This window comes from Rissa tridactyla, chromosome 1 (assembly GCF_028500815.1).
Source record: "Rissa tridactyla isolate bRisTri1 chromosome 1, bRisTri1.patW.cur.20221130, whole genome shotgun sequence".
In the NCBI taxonomy this organism is placed as follows: Eukaryota; Metazoa; Chordata; class Aves; order Charadriiformes; family Laridae; genus Rissa; species Rissa tridactyla.
The window spans coordinates 179,868,899-179,877,607 of record NC_071466.1 but is presented as its reverse complement, the minus strand read 5'-3'; positions in this window follow the sequence as shown (position 1 = coordinate 179,877,607).

Genomic DNA, 8,709 nt, shown 5'->3' with positions numbered 1-8,709 from the left:
CAGAGCATATCCACTGTGAGCTGTAGTCAGGGGGTGAGACCAGAGAAGCTTTGTGGCACCCGTCCTCGCCTCCGAAGGGCTGCACGCCCCTGGGACCAGCTGTGCGGCTTTGCAGGGCTGGCACACAGCAGAGAAGAGAAGCCACGTGGCTCAGTCAGGAAAGTGAGTCCCTCAGCGTGTGATTACTGGCACAGCATTTTAATCTACATTAACAATTCTGCAATTCTAACCATACTGTTCATTGTACTAATCTCTGATATTCTTAGTATTATGTTTAAATACCTTGTGTTTCGTTGTGCTTTTAACACATAGGAGAGGTATTTCTTCAGAATGTGAAAAATGCTAGATTTGAAAGCCTGAAAGCTTTGTTGGCATAAGCCACAGTGACAAACCTGCTTCTATTGCCCAGTCTCCATCTCAGATTAATTGTATTGTGTGCTTATGAATTGATTTCCATACGGCTTGTTATTTTGTAAACTTGTGTGTGTTGTGGTGCCCAGTGATGAGGGTCGTTCCCCACTCCTCTGCTTACTTCCTATATGACTTTTGGAGAGTCCTCTGGTCCCAGTTGACACTGGGATAGCAGTTCCTTTGGAGGAAGTTAAGGAAATCTGTTTGTGGAGGTAGGACCTTGATGCTTCTTGGCTAGTTACTCTGTATGAAAGATCTGATTAATGTTGGTTGCACATGTTCAAGCACTTCCAGTTTTGTGGGTGAAAAAATGCTGCTTGCATGAAAAATTCCCAATTCTCTGTGTTAAACCTCACCCCTTTGGAGGTGCCTGTTGTCAGGATCACACAGGTACCCTCTGTCTCAACCCCCCGAAAAGGACAGCACTGGGTATATTGGATGAAGAGAGGTAGTGACTTCTCAGCCTGTCAAATGAAAGCTGGCCAGCTTCTGGAAGTGCTGTCCTGCAAAGGACACAGCATTTGGTTTCACTCGTGTCTCACTGCTGTGGCCTCGCTTGCGTCCTCTGTGATTCTCTTGCCTTGGCAACCCACAGGACTATTGCACATGTGCATCTGGTTTTGGGGAGTTGATGACTATATTTTATATATATATAAAAATATATATATTATTTTTTCACACTCTGTAAATCATAGAAAGCTGCTGCAGTGGGGTGGTTTCGTTGTCTGGGTAAGGTGGTGGCAAGTTCCCCTCATCTATTTCACCTTGGTAGCTTCTTATAGGTAAGGGGAATAACCCTGGTTTTCTGCATATGTACATCCTTTGTTTTCCCAAGGGAGAAGGAAATAGGCGGTGACACAGATTCATCATGGATTTTTTTAAGCCAGTAGCTTGGGGCTCACAAATCCAGATTAACGAAATCCTCTCTAGCTTTTCTCCAGAAGCTTTTGTGACTGAATTGTGCAGCTGGTTTTCCGAGCAAAACGCAAGAAGCACATTGAGTTGATGCAGCTCGCTTGATCAGCAATCATATCTTTAAATCTGTTAGAAATGCTGTTTGCAAAAGCCTTTGGAAGCAAGTAATGGTTACGGAGATGATATGAAATCATCTTGCAGAGAGATTAACATCCCAAGTTAAACGTCTAAATTGGTGTGCAAAGACAGACAGTAAGTACCTCCCTGGCTTGGCAGTGTGTGATGCCGAGGGGGAAAAAAAAAATCCTAAAATTCACTCTTCTGTCCCAGCCTCCACCTTGCTGATTTAGAAATGTCTTTCTAATCCCCACAGTCGATCGTGGAAGCTGGGGATTTCCTTCTAGCGGATTATTCACTGATTTCCCCCTTGGCTTTGTGGATTTCCAGTTTTTGCGGCATATTCTCTGAAGCGTATTTGCAGCCAAAGCGGCTGCAATTTCCAGACCCATCTGCAGAGTCCATTTTTGCATTTTATTCAATATTTATGTACTATTGGTTTGAGGAATTTTGTTCCATCATGCTGTCGGCTGCTCCGCTTCAGTAAAACCTGCCTTCTCTTTCATGTAGTGCAATTAAGTCATTTTGTTTATACAGTATCTTTCTCTCTTAGCTTCTTAGGCTCATTTTAAAAGTTGAAGTAACTGGACCATTTTTTGTTGCACCTTTCCTGCTTTGTGTGTTTCTGTTGTTGCAGGAACTCACAATGCATTGGAATATTTAGCTACTGAATTAGGAAGTTAATTCAATGCCATGAGGAATGTCATGGGGGTATCCAGGGGCATTTTAAAAAGTCATTACCCATTATTTCTGGTGTAAACATCACCTTTTGACACAGGTCCAGCATAGTCTGCTGGATTTGAAGGACTATTGTCACCTGGGCTTTTCAGTAAGCGTCACAAAATGCAAGCTGGGAGACGTGGTGGAGAGGTAGTGCAGGTCGGAGTTTCCAAATTCGCACTTCCAGGTGTGTTTTGAGGGATTTGTCCTAGATCAGAGCAAAGACATCTGCAAGGAGTGAGAGCGCAAAGCTCTCCATGCATCCTTCACTTGGGCTCAGCCCCGCGGCTGCTGCCCGCAGGGTTTTCCCGGCTGCCGGTCACCTCCGGGAGCCCTCCACTCCCGAGCCAGGGCTGCAGTGTCATCCCCACAGGAGCAGGGATGTCTACAGACAGCCATCAGGCATCTCGTCTCATTTCACGCCCTACATGAAAGGATCCATTGAGTATGTGTTATCCCGTCGGAGTCCAGCTGGGAAATGTGAAAGGGGAAACACTGGTTAATGTTTAAAACCCCGTCATAGGTAAGGATTAAGTAACCTTAAGGAAGCACCTAGGGGTTTGCTAAGGGTTTAGACCTCACTTGAAAAATTAAACCAATTTTAAATTGGGCAGTCGAGCCCTGTGTGGGTCTGGTATGATGGCGAGACAGTGTGGATTGCCTGTTAACTGAAGGAACGTGCTGCGCAAACATCTTTGCTCAGCATTGCAAATACGGGAGGTGCCGGCTGAGCCTGTGCTTCTGCAAGCTTTAGCCTAAATGGCCAGAAGTTATCTTGAAGCCAAGAATAAACACGTGAAAGAGGAGACACCTAGAAGAGTGTTTGATAAGAAAAGAAAAAAACTCAGGCCATGGCTTATATTGAAGTAATCAGATGAAAGGAAGCACGGCAGAATTCTTAATTATGAAGCCTATTGTATCATGTGAATATTTTCTTGCAGTCCCTGACAGAAATCCTGTAGCTGGAGTTATCGAAAAATCAGCTTATTTCTGTGTGTGATTTCTTCGAGAATCAAAAGCTGCATTTTTTTTTTTTTAATTTTTTTTTCCTCCCTCAGCATCGAGCAGCTGCTATTCCTCCATTAACTTTCAATCAGAAACCAACCCCTTCCCTTTCTGGCATCTTAAGAGGTTGCTTCACTGATCTGTCAAGCTAACAATCTTTGTTGCAGAAAGCATGAGCGGGAAAACCTCCGAGGGAATATGTATGCAATTAATCATACTGCCTTGTCAGGTCACAGACCCACTGAATGAATCAACCCCAAAGTTTGATATTTGAGAGGCTGTGCAATTTTCTTTTTGGTTTGAGATGTTAGCACGAATGCTGTCATTACTTGCACTGCGTTGGATTCGCAGCTCTTTGGTGGTCTAATGCCTGTAAGTCTCGCAAGCCAAGAAATTGCTTTGCATGCATTGGATGCATGGCTGGAGATGCAATAAGAAGAGAAAGAATAGCCCATTAAATTACATAGCCCTAATTTGGATGTAAAATTCTAATATAAAATATGTTGGCGTAGCTGTAAAATTACGTACACACCTTCAATACACAAACAATTTCCAAACAGCACGTACAGCAATCAGCCTGAAATAACTCTCCCAGAAATCCAGTAAAAGTTACTTAAATCTCCTTTGATATTGCATTGAAAAAAAAAAAAAAGCATTCTGCCTGTAATTTAATTTAATGAGCTAATGCAGTGTCAAACATTACCTTACATAACATAACTTTTTCATAACTTTTCATCTAACACAAGGTTTATCTCTTTATTTATTTGCATGCCAATTGCCATTCACTAAAAGCAGTTGGAAAAAATCAACTATTAAGCTCTTCCCTATAACTGCTTGCTCAGCAACTGACAGCAACTGATGGTTTCTGGACAAAACACTTCAACTATTTGGACCCCATACAGCAGGATCAATTAAAAAAGAGATACGAGCAGCTAACGTTTTGTTTCAAAAGCCCCAAAGAGCCAACTTTTAGGACATTTCCATTCCCTCACTGTGGGATTAGGACAAATGAAGCGTTCAGATAAGGAGCAATTTCTGATCGTACCTATCAGAGCGACACCTGCCGAGGTCGGAGGCAGCATCATCTCTGGAATGTAATATTTGGTGTTTCCTGGAGGCCTGGATAGCCCGAACCCTGCCGGGGTGTGAGGCGAGAGTACGACCCAGGACCATCACAGAGAGCGCTCCCACCTAAGGGCAAATGCGAAATGTTGGAAGGGGCAACCAGTGAAACCTTTTGTGGAATTAAAAGGGCTGAACTATCTTTTCCTGCACTATTCCTCTGAAAAATAATGCTTGAGATGATTAAAAATTAAATGCAAAACTGTCAGGAAGTCTGGTTTTAGGCAGGGGGAGACTAGTTTGGAAGGACTGGACACACAGCAGTCAGTCCATCTAAATGGCAGGTAACCTAGATCCTAACCATTTTTTTTCTGAAAAATCATGAAAAATCGGTCTGATACCAGAGGAAAAAAAATTATATGGGAATTCTGAAGTTAGCTAGCGTCTCTTGCTTTTGATAGATTAATTTCCCATCCTTATCGAAAATAGAGAGCATATGCTATGAATCTACAAGTGTCCAGACAAGTGAATCACAGGCAGTAAATGATTCTGGTGTATTTAAAGCAAATGGTGTCCTGTGAACTTTGCTGCTTTTTTACAGCCAAACTGGAGACTAATGGAGACATATACGGGAAGCAATACACTGTAGGAAGCATTTTAAATAATGCCTCGAGATCTTATTAAAAAAAATTAATTCAGATCAGGCTGGCAACAAGCGAGGGGAGATTGAAAATGGGCTGAAGAACTGTCAACACAAAGCAATAATGAACAGCGAGATACCGAGCGCAGGTGTAGAGCGAGGTGTCTTGGTAGGTTTATTCATGATATGAAATGGCAAGGTAAAGGGCAAATTAATTGAATTTTTAAAAATATGCCAGATTAGGAGGTTTGAGAGCTCCAGTTTGATGGGCAGGTGATTCAACAGCAAATATGAGGAACTAAGAATATTAGTGGAAGAATAAAATGTCTTTTCTATTCCTGAAAAAATACAAGGTAATAAATGAGGACTGAAGGGACAGAGCAAATATAATGTTTGGTGGGAAGAAATGTCTTGGCAAGCAAAAATGTGACTGTAAAGCCTTCAGATAGATGCTAGACAGCACGCTGGTGTGATCACTGCTAGCTAACCTCGGCTTTGATGGCATTTAGGTGGTGTTTCGGGCTGAAACCGTAGCCGTTTCTTCAGTAGCTGTCACTTAATGACTTCTTGGGGGAATGTGGGGGTACCACCTCGTGGTTTTTAGTCTTTTTGTCTTAACCTATTTGTTTAATCTGTTTTGCTCAGGGCAAAGTGTATTTCCCATTCTTTTTACATTGAAATTTCTGGGTAGTTTAGACCATTGTTGCATGGGATTTTTGCAGCAATTTGAGCAGTTTCTGGTGCCTGAAGCTGCATGTTGAGGACAGAATGGGGGAAATGGAGCTGAAGCCATCGCCGCTGGGCTCTGCTGGCTTCAAGTCCATCATTGCAGCACCAGGACCATCACACTGACTTTTCTTTCCAAAAAGCGATGTGTTTGTGCTGCAAATTCGTGCATGGCTGCAGAACCCCTGCCTAAATGCATCCCCGGGGGAAGGAGTTTGCATGGCTTGATGCAGCAGGCAGGACATTGCCGGGGCTGGACATCTCAAAATTCACTAGTGTAAATGTCAACGGGTTTGAAGTTAGGTTGGTTTTTCCTCCAGAGATATTTTGGGCATAAAACACAGTCATGCACACAAATTACTTGACAGTAACCTGGTTTCCTCGCTTACAGGAGGTGCATGCATGCCCAAGGAGTTCTTGCCATACAAAGTGAGCAAAATTAAAGATTTAGGCAAAACCCTATATTTCAACACAGTTTTTAATGACCTGCTCTTCAAATTATGTCTTGACCTATCTTGAAACTTTGTGGGAATTATTTCTTTTTGCCCATAATTCCTGTACAGATTTACAGCCCATTTGGTAGCAATAGGGCAGCTACTGTATGGGTGCACAGTGGAAACTCGTTGCAGCGCTGTGTCTCCAAGATGGATTGGGAGTTGTTCCTTCCTTCCATCCTGCTATTGGAGTGACACACATACTCTTTGATTTCACTCTGTTGTTTCCTTCTTAAGTACCCGTTCTCCAGGCACACAAATACATATGTATTGCACGATAAAGGTTTACCAAACTCATCATTATTCTGTATTCATGCACATTGAGCTGTCTCTCTCAGTAATTAGCTTTATAATGATCGAAGACATTCTGTACCAAGTTGCATTCCTCTTCATTTTATTGTTCGTCTATCACTCCTGTCTAATGCTTCTTATGTTGCATTTTCAAGGTTGCTTTTATTGATAACCCAAACAAAAAGGCACAATAAAAGTGAAAAGCCAAATTGATTAGTTTTATATTTATTTCGCAAAGACATATTAAAATTAACTTCTTTTTTGTGATGTACATTCTGTGCTTTGCTAAATAACCTTGAAGACTGTGTTGCCAAGTCAAGCATTGCTATTAGCAGTACTCACTATGCAGCTCAAAAATGTTCTGATAATTTGGCCCTCTCCATTTGAACACTACCTATTATCCCCTGTGAAATCTGAAAAACCCAAGTAAGAAATGCTGCAGCTTTTCTGACAACGAAGGGTTTGCTTCCCCTTTCAAGACAGTACATTTCTGGCAAATGTACAGTATTAAAATCTGCTCCATCCTCAGGTGAGGAAGAAGAGGGCTGGCAGCATGATTATTTTTAATAGCATCTTTCAAACAGGGATTTTAATTGGACTGTAGGTCTCTCCACATCCAGGGGAAGCAAGAATTTCTTTTACCGGCAGCTGAACTGCTACCTGCAGAGGTTAGGTGTTATGCACAAGGTTGGACAGTGAAACAGAGACGGATACGAAATACAGGGATCCTGGTTCCTCAGTCCCTACCCCAGCTGCCAGCCCAGTTCCTCCTGCTTTGCTGAAAACATCCGCAGAAAGATGCAGGCATTTCTGCACATCAGCAGCCCCATTAAGTGTTAATAATGCTCTGGGGGAGCCAGCTCTGCAGGCCTGGATGTGTGATTGCAAGTGACGGTGTTTGCTTCTGCTTCCACCACAAGCGATGGATTCTAGTTTGGTGATGAAGCAGCAGTTGGCCGTGCTAGCTGGGGATGGTACTCACACATCCGAAGGAAGGGAGACAGCTTTTCCTTCCCTTCCTCCCTTCCCCAGTCGCTTTATCCCTTACTGTTCCTCTGAACAATGCCCTCGCAGTTTGATCTAATTTTCTTTGAACTGCAGGCACTGCATAACTCATACTTTTGCCTGTTATTGCTTCCCTAAACATCTGCCGTTATTTATCTGGATGGTTTAAACTCTTTATGTTCAATTTATTAGTCTCCCTGAGAATTACCTCCAGCTTTGTGTGGAAATATACTCAGCGGTGGAAACAGCTGCCAGCCGTAGGGCCCCTCTAGCTCCTCTTGTGATGGTTTCCATTACAAGGCGATCTCCAGCACTGTTTCAGAGGGTGGGATTTGATGACCACGTTATTTTCCTGGAAAGAGGCAGCAACCCCATTCAACACAAGCTAGCACAATCTCTTTTACCATCTAAGTTTTGAGTGAAGATATTTTTAATGTGCATCCAGAGGCAGATGCCATTGGCAAACCCCTTTCCTTGGCTATGCTGCCAAAAGAGCTCCCCTTCTCCTTTTCTGCTGGGCTTGCAGCAGCCAGGAGGCAACAGTGGGGTCCCACCACATGGTACTTTGCCAGCAGGTCTGAGGACATGGCAATCATGCTGCCAGCAGCTGTGGCACCTGGTCCTCACCAAGCCCTGACCCATCAAATTCATGCCACGGTCTTAAAAGTAAAGCAAGGAGGAGAGGGGAATGGACTTATAGCATCACATAAATTAATTAATGATCCGCTCTTTTTTGTGTCATTCTCCTTTAATTTTTAGCCTACTGCTAGGCTAAACTCGTGCTCCAAGATCCCCATCTTGCCCAAATCCCATATTTCCTACCACTGACGTTTACCAGGAGCCATGGTCAGGTCATACCAACTTGTGTGGCAAATTAGACCAGACACAATGTTCGGTGAAAAGCTTGATTTTAATACTTAATTGTGAGTTTCAAGTTGGAGGCTGGAGGGCCATTCATTTCTTCTGGTTAAAGGCCATTGCACAAGCAGTCTTTGAAGTTCAATTACTTCAAGGCCCATATACCACCCAAATCTGTCTGTGTCTCCACTGTAAGGTTTAAAATGCACCACTGTTTTCTATAGCATCTTGCATGCCATCTGTTTTCCAAATCACTTTCCTCAGCTGCATAATTTAATTACTGAGATAAGAACTAGAGGGGGGAGGATATGGAGGTGTAGGTAAGGGAAATTTGTGAAGTCTCTGCACTAAATTCTCCTTTTCAGTGTGTGGGTACTAGAAGATGTAAAGTGGCATTTCAGGAGCAAAGGGGACCTGGTCACACTAACAAGACCCTCAGCTTCCCCATTTCCCTGGAGGAGGCCC